We start from the raw sequence: 22,584 nt of genomic DNA on the forward strand, positions 1-22,584 counted from the left end.
CGGACCTGGTGTTATTGCCAACACCCCTGCCTGCCTTCCGCATCCTCTCCTCTCCCCCCCCCCTCCCCCGCCCCCCCCCCCCCCCCCCCATATACACTCTATCCCGCCCCCCTCCTCCCCTCCCGCAAAGGCACTGGTGAGCAGCGCGTCAGATGTGACGTGTTCCGTCATATTTCCCAGTAGCTGCTCTCCCTTTGTGGTGGGCGGAGAGGGCACAAATCAAACTAGGCAAAGAATTCGATTTTGGGAGAGGAGGGGGGGAGAGGGGGTGGGGGTGGGGGGTGGCGAACGAGAGTGGGGGTTAACGGCTCTGCAGGGTGCTTCTGGTTCGAGAGCCGTGACTTGTTGTTGTTGTTCTCGCTTGTCCCTTCAAAATTTCAAGACTTTTGCCCCTGTTTCCCTCCCTCTCTTCCGCATTCCCTCTCCCTCCCCCTCTCTGTCTGTCTCTGTCTGTCTGTCTGTCTTTCTCGCTCTCTATCTTATCCTTGTTTGTCTTCGTCTGTTCATTTGTCTTTTTGTCGGTTACACTGGATATCAGTGACTGTGAAATGATTATCTGTCAACAACCCACATTCGATGAAATGTTAGTCCCTTCACCGGTGTCTTTTTGTCTATGCTGCAAAGTACAGGTTACAGAAAATTGCTCCGCTTTTGTTAACTGACTGCGACATTTGTGTGAACTCCAGAGGATAAGATACAAGTTACTCCAGTCTCTGGATTGAAGTTCACCATCACCACACACAATTCTTTCTTTGTGAGCTCTGTACATGTACACACACACACACACACACACACACACACACACACACAAAGATAGAGAGACGGGGGGCGGGGGGGGGGGGGGGGGGGGGGGAGGGGGAGGGCTAGCAACAGGTAGGCAGATATAAACAGACAGAACATGAGGAGAGACACAAAGAGAAGCAAAACTAATTAAAGTCAAACCGAAGACGGTTCACGAAGAGATGTGAGAAATGAGAGAGTCGAAACCAGGTTCCAAACATTGCAAACAAGCATGAATTTGAAATTAAAAAGAAAAGAAAGTTGTTACCAGAAATACAAACTTTGTCGCAATTCTGAAAGAGAAGGCTGGCAAAAACAAACAAGCAAATGAACAACAACAACAACAACAACAAAAACAAACAAACAAACAAACAAAAACAACAACAAAAAACCACGTGTCACAGGAAAAACACAACTGGCATAATATATTTTTTTCTTTTGTCTTTTTTTGTTTTTCTCCTCAAAATAACATCCTCTGATTTTGAGCCATTTTCCCCTGTACCACTTCCAACGTTCCACAAGTTTTGAGGACACTGACCTTCCATAAAGAATAATGAAGGCTTTGAAATATGTTCACGATTTTGATATTGCAAAATGACAAATAGACACAGATACAAGGTGCAAAACGTCGCACTAATAACCCAAGCACACTGTTCGCAGCATCGCTGAAGTTTTCGGTGCTGTGTAAGTGTGTTGTTAATAACCTGAAACTGGGATGTTTAGACTGCCTGTATACGTGTACCCAAGCTGCTTGAAGTGGTATGGCAATTCAAATGACAAGCTCTGTTGTGTGGATAGTGCTAGCTATCTGGATTGCTTATTGTCTGCTGTGCACCTGCTTGCTTGAAATGGTTGCGGATGATGAAAGAAATGAAATGAAACGATTTTTGTAAAAAGACATAGACGCACGAAGCTATTTTGGAGACACAAAATCTGATCAAATCAAGAAAGCAAGCGAAACTGCAATCATTCCAACAAGAAGGCCATCTAAACTAATCAGACGTCTGAAATGTAAACGTATAAATACGGAAATAATCACACCGATACGCATAAACATCACACAATACACACACGCACGCACACACACACACACACACACACACACACACACACACACACACACACACACACACACACACACACACACAACCACACTCTGGGGTGTTGGCTAAGTGGTAAAGCGTCCGCTTAGGAAGCGAGAGAGTATGATCGTAGTGGTTCGAATCCCACAGTCGCCAATATTATCTCCCCCTCCACGAGACCTTGGGTGGTGGTCTGGGCGCTATTCATTCGTATGATATGTGTCGACGATGAACCGAGGTTATGTGGGTAGCATGTACTTAATGCATGTAAAAGAACCCAGGACATGTGTAAAGTCTCTCTCTCCACTGTTTGCTGGTGTCACCCCATCGTCTGTCAACAAGTCTGAGGCCTCTCTCCACTGTTTGTTGGGGTCACCCCCCATCGTCTGTCAACACGTCAGAGGTCTCTCTCCGCTGTTTGTTGGGGCCACCCCATCTTCTGTCAACAGGTCTGAGGTCTCTCTCCACTGTTTGCTGGGGTCACCCCATCGTCTGTCAACAAGTCTGAGGTCTCTCTCCACTGTTCGCTTGGTCACCCCATCGTCTGTCAACAAGTCTGAGGTCTCTCTCCACTGTTCGCTTGGTCACCCCATCGTCTGTCAACAGGTCTGAGGTCTCTCTCCACTGTTTGCTGGGGTCACCCCATCGTCTGTCGACATATCTGAGGTCTCTTTCCACTGTTCGCTTGGTCACCCCATCGTCTGTCAACAAGTCTGAGGTCTCTCTCACTGTTTGTTGGGGTCACCCCATCTTCTGTCAACAAGTCTGGGGTCTCTCTCACTGTTTGTTGGGGTCACTCCATCTTCTGTCAACAAGTCTGGGGTCTCTCTCACTGTTTGTTGGGGTCACTCCATCGTCTGTCAACAAGTCTGAGGTCTCTCTCACTGTTTGTTGGGGTCACCCCATCTTCTGTCAACAAGTCTGGGGTCTCTCTCACTGTTTGTTGGGGTCACTCCATCGTCTGTCAACAGGTCTGAGGTCTCTCTCCACTGTTTGTTGGGGTCACCCCGTCTGTCGACATGTCGGAGGCCTCTCTCTACTGTTTGCTGGTGTCACCCCATCGTCTGTCAACTGGTCTGAGGCATCTCTCCACTGTTTGCTGGGGTCACCCCATCGTCTGTCGACATGTCTGAGGTCTCTCTCACTGTTTGTTGGGGCCACCCCATCGTCTGTCGACATGTCTGAGGTCTCTCTCCACTGTTTGTTGGGGCCACCCCATCGTCTGTCGACATGTCTGAGGTCTCTCTCACTGTTTGTTGGGGCCACCCCATCGTCTGTCGACATGTCTGAGGTCTCTCTCCACTGTTTGCTGGGGTCACCCCATCGTCTGTCAACAGGTCTGAGGCCTCTCTCACTGTCTGCTGGGGTCACTCCATCGTCTGTCAACAGGTCTGAGATCTCTCTCCACTGTTTGCTGGTGTCACCCCGTCGTCAGTGGACATGTCTGAGGTTTCTCTCAACTGTTTACTGGGGTCACTCCATCGTCTGTCAACAGGTCTAAGGTCTCTCTACACTGTTTGCTGGGGTCACCCCATCGTCTGTCGACATGTGTGAGGTCGCTCTCCACTGTTTGCTGGGGTCACCCTATCGTCTGTCGACATGTCTGAGGTTTCTCTCCACTGTTTGCCTCCAGTTCAGTTCATCTTTGGTTGATCCCTGTATCTATCGATCTTCAGGTGCCCAAGTCATGGCTCGGGATGTGATTCGTGTTGCGGGGTCTCTCACAGCGTTAGGAGTGATAATTAATTATGTAGTGCCGTCCCTTTTTTCTTTGACTTTCAGCTTTGTTCCCAAAACCAAAACCACGGCCTTTTCACATCACATTTTAACACTCGCTCCTGGGTTTCGGCCAGTTGAAAAGAGTCGGTGATGAGGTGGGATGGTTGATGAGAGTTTTGAAAAGAGCAATCTCTGTCTGTCTGTCTGTCTCGTTTGTCCTATGTTTTTTCATTCTTTCTTATAGTTCTTTTTCAGCCTAGCCGATCAAACATGGTTATATCATGCTGAAAAGATTTCACAATAAAACTACCAATAACAACACAACTACAACAGCAATGATGAGGATGATGAGGATGATGATGAGGATGATAATAATAATAATAATAATAATAATAATAATAATAATAATGATAATAATAATAATAATAATAATAATAATAATAATAATAATAATAACCGTAATGATAGTAATGTTAAATACATTAATAAACTTCAAGAACAAACCATGCCAGACTAAAACACTGAGATTAGGCAAAAAAAAAACAGTTGATGTTCTTCCTTCTTTGACCTTTCCAATCGTTCATTCAATGCCTCGTTCTTAAATGTCTTCACCGATACTCGCTACAATTGTGAGTCGGGTAAATGTCATCAGTTGCAACGATAAGTGATACAAGGAACAAATTAAAAGTCAAAGCTGTCAAATGTGAACGCACAGCGGATCCGTTGCAGGAGAAAATGGAAGAAGGAAACGAAGGTGAAGTCCACTCTGAATGAAACAGATACCCAACACTGAAGAATTTTTCCATCATATTGTGAACAGCATCGTGTAATCACGATGCCTGCAGTGAAGAAACGGGCAAGAGAGTGATCTGACTCCGTGGGCTTGTTGTCAAATAGTAAAGGCGTTTGTAAGTCTAGCGCTCAAAGTTCACAAAGACTTTCAGACATTTGGAGGAAGAAAACTTTTATTTGTGAGACAAAAGCAGACAGACGGATGTACACACACACACACACACACACACACACACACACACACACACACACACACACACACACACACACACACACACACACACACACGAGCGCGAACGCACGCTCACACAAACAGATAGATTAACAACCAGAGAGTGAAAGACTAACAGGAGCAGGGAGAGACCGACAGACAGAGAGAGTGAGAGAGAGACAGAGACAAGACGACAGATATAAAGAGAAAAAAGAGTTTGTGAGAAAGGCAGGTGGGCAGAGAGAGAGAGAGAGAGAGAGAGAGAGAGAGAGAGAGAGAGAGAGAGAGAGAGAGAGAGAGAGAGAGAGAGAGAGAGAGAGAGAGAAAGCATGTGTGTGCGCGCGAGTTGATGTTTGAGCTTTCAGTGGGCAATCACTGTCGTGTAAATGTACACGAGACTCTCTCTCTCTCTCTCTCTCTCTCTCTCTCTCTCTCTCTCAGGGGACTGGGGGGTAGGTTTTCACGTGATGGCAGTTCTATAGAACTACACCGGGTATCGCTAAGGAGTGGCGGAAAAAAAGGCGCGGCGGTGTCTGGTGTCGTGATTTCCCCAGAGAGGCATTCCCTTTGAAACCCCCCATCCAAGGGAAAGCACCGGACATCTTTAAGCGTTGTCGCCATGAGAAATGGGCAGGGAAGCGACACTGAAAGGCATCATAAAAATCAGTGAAAAAACACGGTGAGTTCACCGGCTGGCGTCATTGGCGTTATCAATTTGTCTTCTGTTTCATTGGTTTGACGTAGTGATTCATATATCTATCTATCTATCTACCTATTCATTTTTCTGTGTATCTGTTTATCCGTCTGTCTGCATATGCCTGTTCGTCTGTCTGGCTATTCCTTCGTTCGTTCATTCTTTTTTTTTTATTTCAACGTATTTAAGGTTCCATCTCCACCTCCCCCACGACACCCTCCCCCCTCCTTCCCCCATTCTTTTTTCTTCAAGCCCCGAAGAATCGGCAGAAGGAATGGGTGACAGCCATATACTTCTAAAGGAAACATTGCAACGACTAACATGGAAAGTACAGTACAATGTTGGTAGCTGTATCTGCATTGCAGACAACATTGCACAATGGACAGGAAAAAAAACACAACATTTATACAGACCCAGGCTTTGACAAAGACCGACAGACCTGGATAAATCTGGTGAATAGTTCTTCAGTTCGGAGACACAGTGACTCTTCACAAAGTTGATGAAGAAGAAGAAGAAGAAGAAGAAGAAGAAGAAGAAGAAGAAGAAGAAGAAGAAGAAGAAGAAGAAGAAGAAGAAGAAGAAGAAGAAGAAGAAGAAGGAGGAGGAGGAGGAGGAGGAGAAGGAGGAGGAGAAATGTACCTAAGATTGAGAGGAAAGGGGTAGAAGGAGAAAGAGGGAGAGGAGGAGGGGAAGAAGAAGAAGGAGCAGGAAGAGGAGGAAAATGAGAAGAAGAAGAAATATACCTAAAAATAAAAAAGGAAAGAGGGAGAGAAGAAGAAGAAGAAGAAGAAGAAGAAGAAGAAGAAGAAACGGCACATTTCATTCAAACAATTATGCCCAAGGCATCGGAAAAGGGCATAATGATATTATAGAAAGACAGAGTGCCTAAGATTAAAGAAGGGGCAGAAGAAGAGAAAGAAGAGGGGTAGGTGTGGAGTGGGTGTTCCTGACAACGGCACACAAGGAGGTGACACTGACCCAGAGAGACTGGCTGAAATTGATGGAGCTGCTGCTGGTGATGGTGATGTGACGCTGATGACAGCAGTGGGGGTGATGGGGGTGGTGGGGTGGAGGGTGAGAGGGGTGCTGCTCAGACACTGAAGGATGAAAGGATAGTGGGCTGAGATTTATTACTGTCTGGGTAGGGGGGGGGGGGGGGAGGGGGGGCTGGGTGACGGAGCAGGTGTGATCTTTGCTGTTAGTGCGGCTTAAGTCTGGGGCAAGGACGGGGAAAGGGCGATGTCTGCCGAAGATCAGTTCTTTGACGTCCGTGCTGAAGGGTTTCAGGCTGTTCTATTGCAGTGTAGTGTGATTTATTGCATTATATTACATTATATCATGTTGTGTTGTGTTGTGTTGTATCGTGGTCTGCCGCGCTAAGCCGTACCATACTCCACCTTATTGTGCTGTGTCTTGTTCAGTTGGAACGTATTATAATCAGTATTGTATTGTGATTGTATTTTATCGTATTGCATGGAGGTCCGTATAGGTTTGGGATACTTGATAAGGTTGTTCTTTCATAATGTATCACGACGTCAATCGGGCTGAGAGATGCAGACACCTGCATTGCCGGGGAGGAAGTTTGGGTAACACTCCCACAGGCGCGTCCCTGATGTGGATGACCCTCCACTGGTTCCAGATCTTCCCATTTGAACCCATAGTACACCTAGTTCTGGGTAGAAACTGGCTAAAGGCCGAAAAATACCCACACATCTCACTGGGCTTGGACACTTGTTCTCCCAGATCGGCAGTCCAGTTTCGGTTTCAGTTTCTCAAGAGAAGCGTCACTGCGTTCGGACAAATCCATATACGCTACACCACATCTGCTTGGCAGATAGCTGGCTGGCAGCATTACCCAAGGCGCGTAGTCAGGCCTTGAGCGCATGCGTGTACATTTGTGCACCTATCATATTGGATTTCTTCTCCATAATTTTGCCAGGAGGAGCACTTTTTGTTGCCATGGGTTCGTTTTCAGTACGCCAAGCTCGCGCTGCACGCACACGCGGGACCTAGACTTATCGTCTCATCCGAATGACTAGACGCTCAGTTTGATTTTCCAGTCAAACGTGGGAGAAAGGGCGACGGCGGGATTCGAAATCAGCCGTCCGCGACGCTAACCACTTTGCCACGACGGCCGATGTGTCAGACGGGATTTTTCCACCCACACAAACACACCCCACTCTCCTGACAGTTTTCCCCGTTGGTCACATCACTCGAGGTGCGTGTCGACCATAAACTCGAATGTAACTGAATCACTCAGAGAGCCCGAGAAATCGTCTCTCTCTGCTCCTCTGTTCTTGATTAGCGAAGAAAGGTTTTCTGTTTTTTTCCTACGTCTATGTCCGTCAGTGAACTCAGAACTCAGAACTCATTTAATTGTCGTAAAACCATCATAGGAATTATGGACACTATACACTGAACACAACAAACAAACAAAAAGTACAAGCAATAAGTTGTGAGCACATGCGGGATATTCCACAAAACATAGTTATGGACTGCGAACTTTGAAGCATTCATATATATATTTTGCCAGTTCTGATTGGAAATAATTTTGTGGCAACAGAGAACTCGGCCTTTGGATTATTGTGTTGCCAGTGCCATCTGGCCAATGATCCGAAGACTGGGAATTAACTGTCACAAGTAGGCGAGATCTCAAGTCAGAGTACACACTACACTTGTCCAGAAAATGCAGTTCATCCTCTATAACTCCACATGATTTACATAGCCGGTCTTTCCTAGTTACGTTGTAGTGACGTCCTCGCTCAGTTTCAAGTTCGTGTGCACTCATTCGCAATAGACGTAATGCTCCTCTATGTTTAGTATTTTTGCAGCCGATCAGGTAAGGTTGTGATACATAAGTGTTTGCAATTTTGCAATAAAAGGAGAGCCTTGAAATGGTCCCGTTCTTTGTGCTGTTCCAAAATTGAACATATTTATCCTGTAGTTTATTCATGACAGAATATTTTAGTCGCTTAATGTTGAGTGTGCCTTGGTTCTCGTGTGCGCGTGGGAGAATCTAATTGAAACCAGTATCTTTTTGACAAAACTAAGCCAAGGAATTTTTTTCCAATGACTTCATTGATAACATATCATCATGTACTTTCCTGTGTGTGAGGAGGTGGGGGAGGAAGGATTCGGGAGGGAGGGTGCGTGTGTGTGTGGGGGGGGGGTGCGAGTGCTAGTGTGTGTCTGTATGTACGTATGTGTGTGTGGAGGAGTTAGGGGGGCGTATGTTAAAGAGGGGTCTGCGTGTGTTCGTGCGTGCGCGTGTGTGTCTGTATGTACGTAACATTTTGGTGTGTGTTTGTGTTTGTGTGTGTGTGTGTGTGTGTGTGCGCGCGCGCGCGTGCGCGTGTCTACCTGCGTGTGTATGTGTGTGTAAGTATATCTACTATTGCGCATATTTTGTGCACATTCGTACTCATTTATTCAAACTTAATCTATAAAAATGGTGAATATGACAAAAACTTGGCGAAAAGAAGAGGACAGGTAGACCACGAAGGGATGAACAACGAACAGTGACAAGACAAAGAGGAAAAGAGAAGGAGGAGGAAGGGAAGAGAAGTGCTTCGCTTACATCCAAACTACCTTTGGTAAATCTTTGGCACGTCTCAGAGCGGTGACAGAATAACCATGTGGATAAAAGCTTGTACAATTGTACTGGTTGATGGTGATCTTTCACATATGTCCGGACAAGATAAAAATGCATTTCTCGATGACTGATGTATCTTACTCCTCCAAATGGGGCTGAGGCCTTTCTGAATAGATATCTGAGAACTGAGTACCTTAGGTAAACGTTTAACTCACTCAGTACGGCCAGTCCTCTCTTCCCCTCTACACAGACCCCTCGGATGTCCAGTGGGTGTCTGAATGACCCAGCCTGTAGCTGCCGTCGTCAGAACTGTGGTATTCTTTGTCAACATTCACCTCTTCAGTATAAGGGCGTTCCGCTTGCAATATTTTGATGATGGTAATTGGGATGAAACGCTGTTAACGTCGTCTCTTTCGCCGTTCGTATGGAGAGAGTTAAACTACCCCGTAGTGCAACAATCAACCGAACAAATACTTCCAGCCCCAGTGAAGCCAAACGTGTGGTGAGACGGAAGAGGGGGTGGAGCCGGACATTCCTACACCGCCAGAACTGGAAGTGACTGTGAAGCTGTGTAGCAGTTATATTCCTCACACACTTCTCTTCACGTGAGATCCATCGTACTCCTCTTCACTCAATCTCTCCCTCAGAGGAAAGATGACCAGATGGTGGACAACAGTGTCTCTGCTGATAGTGGTAGTTTAAGTTTCAGTTTCAGTAGCTCAAGGAGGCGTCACTGCGTTCGGACAAATCCATATACGCTACACCACATCTGCCAAGCAGATGCCTGACCAGCAGCGTAACCCAACGCGCTTAGTCAGGCCTTGAGAGAGAAAAAAAAAAGGTAATGAAAGAATGGGGACAACAACACAAGGAGATGAGATCTCGAGGTAGGTGGAGATTCAGTGAAGTGGTCAGGGTGTCTGTTGGTATCAGGAGGAAGCCAGCTGTCTTCAGGTTGGAGCTAATGCTATTTGGGGAGAGCGATGAGGAGGGGTGGGAGCGGAGGGGGGGGGGGGGGGGGGGGACTGGCAAGGCGAGACTGTGAGACGGTGCGGGAATTGGTCTTTTCTTGTCCGATCGTACCCTCGTGGTGCTTAAGTAGTCGTTGCTTTGTATGTGGGAGAGAGAGAGAGAGGGGGCGGGGGGTGGGGTGGAAGAGAGAGATAGAGAGAGAAGGAGAGAGAGAGGGGGGAGATGTGGAAGGGAGAGAGCGAGGTGGGGGGAGGCAGACAGACTAACAGAGACAGAAACAAAGACAGGTAGAGACAGGGAGTGAACATTTGGAAAGAGAGCCAATCGCCATGACGCTGAGGAGGCGCGCGTGCGCGCGCGCAAGCATGTGTGTATGTGTGTGTGTGTGTGTGTATGCATGACCCCGTTGTGTGAATGTCCACAACCTGATCTGCACTCAAAGCTTTGCAGTTTTCTGCAGAACAATACTCACAACTTCCTTCAGGTCTTACCTCCACTGGTATTTCCACTTGTCAGTGCCAGGAGAAGGGCAAATGATCAGACTTATTTCACAACTCACAGCGTGTTTTCCACAAACTTTCTCCGTTGAACACACACCCAGCACCACTGCCGACAACAACGACAATGAACTCACTCATGCATACACGCTCAGGCGCACACAATGGCTTCACGGAGGTAGAGAACTGTTATTTTCAGAATGTTGATTTTGCATCAAACCCCAACGCAGTTGCCGTCAACTTTCAATAATCGAACTGAAATATGCATAAGTGACCGTGTGTCCTCTTTCAATGATGGATCCTAAATCGAAGAAAAAGAAGTGTGTTTGTGTGTGTGCGTGCACGTGCGTGAGTGACGTGTGTGTGTGTGTGTGTGTGTGTGTGTGCGTGCGGTTATATACGTCCGTTCAGAGCGCAGCTTGGTGAACTCTCTTCGTTCCTCTTTTAACTCACTCAGTACGGCCAGTCCTCTCTTCTCCTCTACACAGACCCCTCGGATGTCCTGTGGGTGTCTGAATGACCCAACCTTTAGCTTCCGTCGTCAGAACTGTGGTATTCTTTGTCAACATTCACCTCTTCAGTATAAGAGCCTTCTGCTTGCAATATTTTGACGATGGTAACTGGGGTGAAACGCTGTTAACGTCGTCTCTTTCGCCGTTCGTATGGAGAGAGTTAAACCCGTGAATTCCACATTACTCCTCGTCTGCCGGTTGTGTGTCAAAGCCTGGGTGTCTGCAACTGGTTTTCCTGTCCATTCTGCAATGTCCTCAGTCTGTCGCTTTTATCATTATTATTTTCATTATTATTATTATTATCATTATTATTTCTTCCGACAGGCGCTATAGTCGAGTGGTTAAAGCGTTGGACTTTCAATCTGAGGGTCCTGGTTCGAATCTCGGTAATGGCGCTTGGTGGGTAAAGGGTGGAGATTTTTTTCCGATCTCCCAGGTCAACATAATTATGTGCAGGCCTGCTTGTGCATGAACCCCTTCGAATGTATACACAATTAGAAGATCAAATACGCACGCTAAAGATCCTGTAATCCATATCAGCGTTCGGCTTGCACACCCCCGAAAACGGAGTATGGCTGCCTACACGGCGGGGTAAAAAACGGCCATACACGTAAAAGCCCACTCGTGCACATACGAGTCGGATAAGCACTTGCAGAAAATATTCCGCCTAATCATATGTTTGATCAGGTCTCTCTATGAAGTAAACTGTATAACAAGTACAATAAAGTCTTACGGATTCAGTTTACTACATCGTATAAAAGAAGGACATTTAAACGCATGCAACTGCAGCCGGCTGGTTACGAATTCGTCATCTTGCGGCTTGCGTGATGAATTTCTCATGAAGCTGAAGGGTCCAACTCATCCGTTAGACTGAAATGACTGATATGTCAGCATCTTTAACTCACTCAATACGGCCAGTCCTCTCTTCTCCTCTACACAGACCCCTTGGAAGTCCAGTGGGTGTCTCAATGACCCAACCTTTAGCTTCCGTCGTCAGAATTGTGGTATTCTTTGTCAACATTCACCTCTTCAGTATAAGAGCGTTCCGCTTGCAATATTTTGATGATGGTAATTGGGATGAAACGCTGTTAACGTCGTCTCTTTCGCCGTTCGTATGGAGAGAGTTAAAGTCTCACTTGATAAAAAGGTGTTCCCAATGCCGAAGGCGCGTTTAGAGATAAAGGCATACACGGAGCACAAGTGTTGCACTCATTCCCTCTATAACACTCAGTACATGCTCGTGTATGAACATGCATTGTTCATTTTCCGGTAAAAAAAAAAAAATCAACGTTGAGGGCATAACAAACATTTGCTCGTCAACTTCGTCACAAGAGAATTTTATTTGGGTAGTTTTAAAAACATACAAATGACTATGGCAGTCCTTCTTAAGATTATTCATTTACTGTGAAATAGCACATGCTTACTTTCTGCTTCAATCTCTCTCCCAATTTCCGATAACAATATTTGGACAGGGAGCAGGGTAAGAAAAAAAAGAGCTATTACTGTAAAATCCAGACACATTCCAACATCATTTTTATATTGACAAGTTATATTTATGGTAGACAATGGCGTCAAATATAATGCCTTGTGACATTTTATTGTGGACAGCGGCAATTGAAAAACATTATTTTACACACTTATAGCGTAAGGTTACACACAGTGATTGTGGTAATGCTCTCTCTCTCTCTCTCTCTCTCTCTCTCTGTGTGTGTGTGTGTGTGTGTGTGTGTGTGTGTGTGTGTGTGTGAATCAGTCTTCTTGGGTGCGTGTATATCGCATCAACTCTCTCTTCTCAACACCATCTTCCACACGCAGGCGCACGCACGCACGCACACTCACACGCATACACACACGCACGCACACACACACACACACACACACACACACACACAGACACACACACATAAACATTCATTCAGTGGGTGCGGTGGGGGGGGGGGAGGGGCTGGATTTAGATTTCAATCGTTTCTGACTTCTTTTATGTTAATCAAAAATGTCATAGTCGAAGGAAAACTTTCGAGAGACGGCCAATTTAAGTATTTCGGATCTTTCTTGGACAAATTGGTTTCGGAAACTTACCACTGACAGGAAATGTCAGTCTCGATTCAAAGTCAAAGCTAACTAATATCTATCTATATATAAATATATATATATATATATATATATATATATATATATATATATATATATATATATATATATATATATATCGGTGCAGTGTGTTTTTATCATTCTCTCATTTCAATCTGTTGTCTGAGAGAGATCACTTTTAAAATGTGGAGAAAACAACAAACATCTAATCATATCGCTTTTTTAAACAATGTTTTTTTTAGTTTATGATCCAAACCGCCAGAGTGTTTGGAGATCATGTGGTGCTGTGCGGAGATTCCAAAACTTTGTCACGGAGATCTTTGCTTCACCATCCTCCTTGTGATCACAGTCTCTCTCTTCTACTGTAAAAGCACCATCTTCTTTTCTTCGTTTTTTTCAGTATCATCATCATCATCATCATTATTCTTATTCTTCTCACTATTACTCTTATTATTAATTTTATGTTTTATCTGTTCCTCCATGTCTTCTATCTTCCGTCGTCATCGTCAATGTCATTATATATAATTATTTCTTCTTTCTTGGTTTCTTTCTCTTCTTTGTTTCCTCCTCCTTTTTTTTTGTTTCTTTTCCTTGTTCTGTTTCTCCCCTTTTCCAAGCCCATCCCCACCTCCTCCTGCTTTTCACTCCAGTTCTACACCCAGTCTGGACTCCTGTCATGAACTTCTCAGGAAATCACCGCCCACGAAACATACACTCAAACTCCACATGGCGCGAGCTAGGGACTGGAAACTCCAAAATCTACACTCAACGACGAAATCATGTTGCACTTTTCTCGGGGGGGGGAAAGCCCCTTCCTACCTTCGACGCAGTTCGACGACAGGTCGGTCTGCAAAGCCTGTAACTAGAACTGGGATGGGGGTGGGTGGTGGGATGGGGGTGGGGGTGGGGGCGAAATTACCACGTGGGGAGACGAAACCCGCTCGTTGCCCAGCACCCATTTCGTTGTTCCGCTGAAAGAGGCGTTGTCTGCTGGATCAGCAGGCTGGAGTGCATCTCCTTCGTTCCTCTCTCTCTCTCTCTCTCTCTCTGTCTCTGCCAATAGGTGGTGACCGTGGCATAGCTCTGATCCCTTGGCAAGGGGGAGGGTGGGTGGTGGGGTGTGTGGGTGGGTTGAAGGAGGGAGGAGTGGTCTTGAGGGTGGGTCCCTGTGTGTGTTTCTTGGAGAGCTGCTAGGGGGATGATGATTATGTTCTGCGTGTTTCTCTCGACAGGTGATCACCGCGACGTCCTTGTTTGAGGAAATAGATAGTTACGTTTTGTTTAAAAAGTTGTCTGTCACTGTCTCCCCCCCCCCCCTTCTACAGGGAATAAAGTTTAGTAACTTGTGTATCTGCGGCGTTGTCGACCTAATATTTATATTGTGCAGCTGAGTAACCCCCCAAAACGGAGTATGGCTGCCTACCCCGCGGGTTAAAAACGGTAAAACACGTAAAAGCCCAATCGTGCACATACAAGAGAACGTTGGATTTACAGCCCACGAACGAAGAAGAAGTGTAGCTAAGTGAGCACATAACTGAAGGCGTACAACATGAAGTCAGACGCAGAGTTCCTGCATCACCTGCATCTAGTGGGAGACGTGATCATTTTCAAACTACGGGATAACAAACAAACAAAAAACAAAAACAACAAAACAACAAAAACCGGAGCCCCAACATTACAAGCAAACAAGCAAATAACCCTCATAACTTCACCATTACATAGAACATTTGCAAACGATTTTATAACTCTTATCACACACAAAACAGGAAACGATAAAAGTCGAACCGCGCGACTGATTATTTAACTCGGTGTTCATCCCGTTTTTATTTCGTTCTGAGGTTAAATTCCTGTTCTCTAGGAACCAGAGACAGATAATATTTGAAGAAGAGAAAGTGAGAAAGAGAGAGAGGGGGAGAGAGAGAGACAGACAGACAGACAGACACAGACAGGGAGGTTAGCAGAGAAATACATTAGTTTAGGCATAGGCAGACAGACATCATCAGAGGACAGAGACATAGAGAGATACAGAGGCAGAAATACAATACATTTGACAAAGGCAGAAGTACAATCTTGCAGAAAAATCGCACCTTTATCTTGGCCGAATGGAAATATTTTTCAAGTATGTAACAGTAGAACCGGATTAGCTAACATCTTACTCTTTCTAAAACAGGAATTCTTAAGTACCAACCGAACATCCACGGTAATATCACCTCTTACCCTTGTCAGGTAAAACCTCTCCGATGGCCGGGCTTTTAAGGTAAAACGTGCCGCTAATGTTAATCCTATGGAGTCTCTACGATGTCTCCCATAACGCACTAACATCTCGCTGTTACCAAGCAATGATTCTTTCACAAAGTTGTCTGCAAGCTTTCTGGGATCCTTTGAATCGCTCACGCACACGCGCAAGCACACACACACACACACACACATACGCACACACACACACACACACACACACACACACACACACACATACGCACGCACACACAAACACACACACACACACACACGCGCGCGCGCGCACGCACACACACACACACACATTTTCTCACAGTCATACACTCATGGAAGCGAACGTTTTGTCTTATCAATTTACATGAAATGACGAGAGAAGTAGTGTTTCCAACAGTCCGTTTGGTACATTCGTTTGAAAAAAAAAGGGGGGGGGGTGGGGGGGGGGGGGGGGGGCAAACCTTTGCATCATTTCATAAAGTAGCGTATATAGACAGAGCAGTCCAAACACTTTGACGCTGCCATGAACCTTGAGCTGGAACTATGTGGAGTGTCGGCCTGGAGGTAACGCGTCCGCCTAGAAAGCGAGAGAATCTGAGCGCTCTGGTTCAAATCACGGCTCAGCCGCCGATATTTTCTCCCCCTCCACTAGACCTTGAGTGGTGGTCTGGACGCTAGTCATTCGGATGAGACGATAAACCGAGGTCCCGTGTGCAGCATGCACTTAGCGCACGTAAAAGAACCCACGGCAACAAAAGGGTTGTTTCTGGCAAAATTTTGTAGAAAAATCCACTTCGATAGGGAAAACAAATAAAACTGCACGCAGGAAAAAATACTAAAAAAGAAAAAAAGAAAAAAGGGGTGGCGCTGTAGTGTGGCGACGCGCTCTCCCAGGGGAGAGCAGCCCGAATTTCATCACACAGAGAAATCTGTTGTGATGAAAAGAAATACAAATACAATAAAGAAGTCCAAATGTTAGGCTAGCTGAACCTGTATGTTTTGTGGAAAAAAGATAAAATATCAACAACAAAAAACCCAAACAAACAAACAACTCCCCCCCCCCACCCACCCCAAAAAAGGAAAAAAAAAACCTGTGGATTTCCTTGTTGCGGTTAAAATGATATTTAAGCACTCGGTCTAATAGTTAGTTACTTAGTTGTGCTGACCACCTTGTTGTACTGCTGTGAAACATGGACGACGTATCGCCGTCACATTCAACAACTTCAGCAGTTTCACCAGATATGCCTACGAAAGATCCTCGGCATAAAGTGGCAAGACAGGGTCTCCAACCTCCAGGTTCTAGAGAGGAGCGGCCTGCCCAGCATCGAAAGCCTGTTGATCCAGTGCCAGCTACGCTGGACAGGACACGTTGTCCGCATGACAGACAGCAGGATCCCGAAGATGCTCTTGTATGGCCAGTTGAAGGAAGGCCACCGCGAACTTGGAAGACCCTGCAAGCGCTTCAAGGACACCTTGAAGACAAACCTAAAAGCCTGTGACATAGAAATCGCTTCCTGGGAAACTGATGCCCTTGACCGCTCTCGCTGGAGGATGTTGTGCTCTAGTGGCATAAAGACGTTTGAAAACGTTTGAACGCTGGCCATTAAGGAGAAGCGTGAGCGAAGGCAGCAAGGCTCAACTTCTGGAGACGTTTTCCCTTGCAGCACCTGTGGGAAGTGCTGCGCATCCAGAATTGGCCTCGTCTCCCATATGAGGGCACACACCGACAGATAAGCCTGCCTGCCTACTCGTCCGTCGGTCCGACGGGAGACTCCATCATAGTTGATAGGTTGGTTTGTTAGACAGTACGTTAGTTGTTGTCCAGGGCTTGTGTCAGGAATTAGCGGTTGTTCATGTTGTTTTTTCAAGCCCTGACCAAGCGCGTTGGGTTATGCTGCTGTTCAGGCTGTGGTGTAGCGTATATGGACGCTGTGACGCCTCCTTGAGTAACCGAAATGAAGCGGATCATGTTAATGTGAAGTGTATGAGAACGCTGGGATTTGTTTTTTCTTAATGTGGAAGAGAGAGACATATATTAGTGTTTATGGGGATGGGTAAGTACAGGTCATTCGGCGATAATGTGCGTGCCCACAATTATTCACCAGCCTTCACACATACACAGAAAGAGACTAACAGACACACAGGCACCGACACATTCATAATCACGCATACAGACGCACAAACACACACACAGACACACACACACACACACACACACACACACACACACACACACACACACACACACACACTCGACTACCTCCTGTCATGCCCCTACGGAAGCTGACAGCCAGTTCCTGTTGTCAGAACCGATTCACTATAACCCCTACCACCACCCCACTTGCCCATCAACTTGACAGTGACTGTCATTTGCGAGTGGCTCCCTGAGACTTCATTGGAGACAATTCTGAGGGCAGCTGAGGTCTGCGAGACAGCTGTGGATTCTGTAGACGGGTATCTGTCAGGGGCTAGTTTCTTTCCAATTAAAATTAAACGTCATCAGACGCTTCATACACTGCTATTGTCTATGTCTGTCTCCGTCTCTCTCCACAACACTTTGCTCACATGTCTTCATGTGTCTTTTCTCTGTATCTGTATCCATCTCTGTCTGCCCCCCCCCCTCCCCCCCCCCCTCTCTCTCTTTCTGTTTGTCTGTCTCTGTCTCTCTCCCCGTGTTATCACTCTCAGTTTATATGCTGACGATATTTTCATAATCAGTATCACATACAATGTTGTTTTATTTTTTTATTTATTTTTTATTTATTTTTTTTTTTTTTAACTTCGTTTGAACTTGCAGGACGTTCTTACAAACACCATATAAAAATTAGGATCTTGCACGCACTTCATTTTTTGGCTTGAAAACACTTCAGAATGATTTTTGTTTGTTTGTTTGTTTCAGGAACTTGAGCAAGCACATATCAGGTAAGCTTTTCAATATGTTTCCGCACATCAGAATGTTATTCTTGGTGTTGATTGTTGTGAATTCGTGTCAGCCCGAGAATGCCCTTGAATACAGACGACACTGCGACCTGTTATTCCAGGTTATCTGACCGATTTGTACATATGTGCTTTGTTTCTTTGCTCGCCTCCAGTTTCGCTATCCTCTGTTATGTCTGTTTGTCTGTGTATGTAGATCTAGCTCTGCCTACTTACCTTTCAACTTACCTGTTCTTCTATCTATCAACACGTGAGTCAGTTGAGTCATTGATAAGGCAATCGATATCTGCACATACGCGAACGTTCGCACGCGAACATACACACACTGAACAGTTTCGCCGCTGCTGCTACCATTGTTGGTCACGTGATCACGTAAGCAGACGACTGACAACCAAAAGAGACGCCGCTCTGTGTGTGTGTGTGTGTGTGTGTGTGTGTGTGTGTGTGTGTGTGTCTGTGTCTGCCTGTATGCGACGCGCATGTGCGTGTGTGCTTGTGTGGGCGTCTGGATGAAATGGCGGATAGGGAAAACTCTACCCTCCGTGACAGACCATTCCCCGTTCGTGACTCGAGTCAAGTCATCCTCAGGGCGTCTGATATCTGCCGCTTAATCCCTTCCTTCACTCCCCTTTTTTTTTTTCTTCTTTTTTTGTGTGGTGGTGGTCGAGACACCAAAAAGCTCATAACTCTATCTCGGAGGGACCGAATCCCTGCTATGAAGCAATGGCATGTCTTGAAGGAATCTAATCCTCCGTGTCTGATACGAAACAGTGGTATGATTCAGAGTGATCTGATTCCCCCCATGTCTGATCTGACGTTTTGGCTGAAGGGCAAAGGAAAGGACATTGACAGTACACCAGAACTGAGTCTCGTTTCCTACCTTCATTCTTCCTTCCTTCTCTCTTTTTTCTTTTTTTTAACTCACTCAGCACGGCCAGTCCTCTCTTCTCCTCTATACATACCCCTCGGATGTCCTGTGGGTGTCTGAAGGACCCAACCTTTTGCTTCCGTCGTCAGAATTGGGGTATTCTTTGTCAGCATTCACCTATTCAGTATAAGAGCCTTCCGCTTGCAATATTTTGATGATGGTAATTGGGGTGAAACGCTGTTAACGTCGTCTCTTTCGCCGTTCGTATGGAGAGAGTTGAATCTATTTACTTGGCTTTCTCCTTCACATACGTACTTGCTAACTTTCATCCACTCTTTGTGCCATTCTGTTCATGTGTATTCATTTCCTTCAGTAGGTCTAAGTTTGTTTTATTACCGCTCCATTGATCCAGCATGTTCATGTCCTGACTAGCGCGTTGTGTCATGCTGCTGTCAGATGTGGTGTAGCGTATATGGATTTGTCGACGCAGTGACGCCTCCTTGAGAAAATGAATCTTAAACTTTTGATAAATTGTTACTTCAGTGACAGCGTATCTAAACCATTATGGTCAAGTATAGATAAGATAAGATAAGAATAACATTATTATCTCCAACTGGAGAAATTTGGTCAGGTGCATTATCACAACATAGACAAGTGAACAACATGGGGACTATAACTGTAAAAGTCAACAACAGCTTGTACGAATATTACGAAGATACAAATGTAAAAAAAAATATATATATATCACATACACCGTTTCATATATACATCCACACACTGTAGTCAATAACTAGTATTCTTAATGTAAAAAACAGAAATAATTAAGAAACATTATTTGAATATAATTATAAACATAGTCTACTATACTGCACATTGATTATAATAGACAGATAAGATAAGAATAAAGATAAATTGCGGAAGACCGCAACCAGATAATCAGCACACACCCGCACCCACCCATCCCCCACCCACCCCACACACGCGGTTTACTTGATTAAACAAGAGTAATAAACATATGTTCTCAAATAAAAGCATTTCACATATTCGCTTTTAAAAACATTGCAATTAGTTGGTGGAGAATGTTTCAGAAATATTCTAGAATGAATATTCTTTACTCTGGATAGCTGTCAAATCATTTCCCATAAAATATTGCAAAACATATTTAGATAATGTGACCGCAACAAACTGCAATCTAAAACACCCCAATGAAATTTATGACAGAATGAAAACCCGCCCTTTGAAGATGGAGAACATATTGTGCCACTGAAACGAATAAAAAACATAAGTAAACACGACACAACCGAAATATTGTGCTTTCGATATGAAACTTAATACTTATGAATCCAGCTGAGACTTTTCACAGGCGTGGCCATGCTATTTTCTCAAAAAAGCCCCCCCCCCCCCCCCCCCACACACACACACTCTCCCCCTGGCCCCATCCCCCCCCCCCCCCCCCTCCCCCTGTTCTGTCGATCCACAAACCCGTTGAATCTCTCTCTCTCTCTCTCTCTCTATCACTTTTGTCCTGTCGCTCAGAGGGTTGGATGTAAACAAGCATGAACGCTTATTCCCCCATGAAACAATTTGGCTCGTCCGTTCGTTTTCTCTCTGTCCGATTATCTCCCTTTCGGCCACCTTCATCCTTTTTTGATCTTTAAGAAAACCGCTACGAAAAAAATAAATAAATAAAAAAAATTAAAAAATAAAAATTGTGAAACGTTTGGGCAGTTTTCAAAGAGCATGACGCTAACTAACGAGATAAAAGCATGAAGTTGTTAAAAAAAAAAAAAAAATTAAAGATGAACGCTCTCGTATGTTCTGTTTGTTGTTGGGTGGTGATAGTTTTCCAAAATCACAAGAAACTGTATTGCGAGATGAAAGCACAACGTTGCGATATGATAAGTAAATATTCGAACGCATGTATCTGGTTGTTTGTGGGTGTGTGTGGGGGATGTGTGGATTCATATGTTTGAAACTCAGTTGCCACGCTTGCGTGCGTATATATAAATGTTTGCATTCGTGAGTATTTGTCAATATGTTGGTGTACGTGTTCTTGTGTGTGTGTGTGTGTGTGTTTGCGTGTGTGTATGTGTTGGTGCGTATGTGTGTGTTGGTGCGTGTAAGCGTTATTGTGTGTGTGTGTGTGTGTGTGTGTGTGTGTGTGTGTGTGTGTGTGTGTGTGTGTGTGTGTGTGTGCGTGTGTGACAGAAATAAAAAGAGACTAAGAAATGGAGAGACAAAAGCAAACATGGTGCATATAATGGCAGAGAACCAAAACACTTTCTCTTTTGGGTGACCTCAAGAGTTGGGATGTAATGTAAACAACACACACGCACAGAGAAGAAATAGAAAGAGCAAGAAAATAAACAAGTGAACAAAAAAATGAATAAACAAACGAACAAATAAATAAATAAATAAATAAATAGCACTGTTCACGGTTCCAACGAAACCCCAATCCCTAAGAACTTTTCAGCAATCGGAAACAGGATCACTGACCATGTGATCTTGTGAAGCAACGAGTCGAATGCGTGTTATCTGTTTTTTGGGGGGGTTTGTTTGCTTGTTTGCTCTTTCTAAGGGGAGTGTCTCCCGTCTCCCAAAGGACGTCAACCCTATCTTAGCGACAGGCGAAAGAAAGCTTGCATGTCTGAAATCTGCCAGTCAACTTTGTTTTGTTGTTGTTTTTTCTCCCTCTTTTCTTACGCGGAAGTGCACGGTATTGCTTTTTTGGAAGGGAGCTTGAATCAGCTGTTGTCAACGATGCCTTCATTTCAAAAAAAATAAAACAGAGAAAAGAAAGTAAATGTGCAACATTTTACAGTTTTGTTGTTGTTGTTTTTTTTCGGTTGGGTTGGGGAGGGGGGGGGGTATGGCAAAGGACCAAGAGACAGAGAGATAGGGAGAAAAACAAAGAAGAGATACAGGGGAGAGATATGGAAAACGGACATCGCAGATTTTAAATCCACATGTCTGTTGGAAAACGGAACATCACAGATTATGAATCCACATGTCTACTGGAAAACGGAACATCACAGATTATGAATCCACATGTCTACTGGAAAACGAGACTTCACAGAATATGAATCAACGCGTCTTTTGGAAAACGGGACATCACAGATAAATCTACACCTCCCTTCCCTGGAAAACAGGCATCACATACAAAATCATCACCTCGCCCTACATTGTGCAACAGACATCAGATTAAAACAAGTCCGCGGCTTCCTTCCCCCCCCCCCCTTTTCCACAACAGATATCAGAGAGAATTCCACGCCTCCCTGTCCTCTGTACAACGGAGAGAGGGAGATGGGACATAACTCCACAACCCCTCTGCCGTGGCACCTGCTTTCCCTGCAGATGACAGGGCCACTAACCCCGTTTCCGACGTGTGGAGAGCTCCTTGTCCAGGGGTGGTAATTACGGAGGATGGAACTTGACAGATAAACGAAGGGCTGACCTTCTGAACTCTGCCATTGTGTGTGTGGGTTTTGTCATTTTTCTCTGTGTGTGTTCGTGTGTGTGTGTGTTGACGTAGTTGTCGTTGTTGTCCACGTTTTAGTCTATCCCATTCTTTTTTTCGTACTTGATTGTATTTGGATAAAAAAATA

General features: G+C 45.0%; 1 protein-coding gene across 2 annotated transcripts in view; it reads left to right on the forward strand.

The window, feature by feature from the left end:
• LOC143284105 (uncharacterized) overlaps window positions 1-22,584 on the forward strand; it is a 148,201-nt gene that overhangs the window by 33,596 nt on the left and 92,021 nt on the right. For both annotated transcript variants that reach the window (XM_076590750.1, XM_076590751.1), the window contains exon 2: window positions 18,074-18,096. The gene's annotated coding sequence lies outside the window, so the exon portion shown is untranslated. The remainder of the gene's footprint in view (window positions 1-18,073; window positions 18,097-22,584) is intronic.

The sequence above is a fragment of the Babylonia areolata genome, chromosome 7, assembly GCF_041734735.1.
Source record: "Babylonia areolata isolate BAREFJ2019XMU chromosome 7, ASM4173473v1, whole genome shotgun sequence".
NCBI classification, from domain to species: Eukaryota; Metazoa; Mollusca; class Gastropoda; order Neogastropoda; family Buccinidae; genus Babylonia; species Babylonia areolata.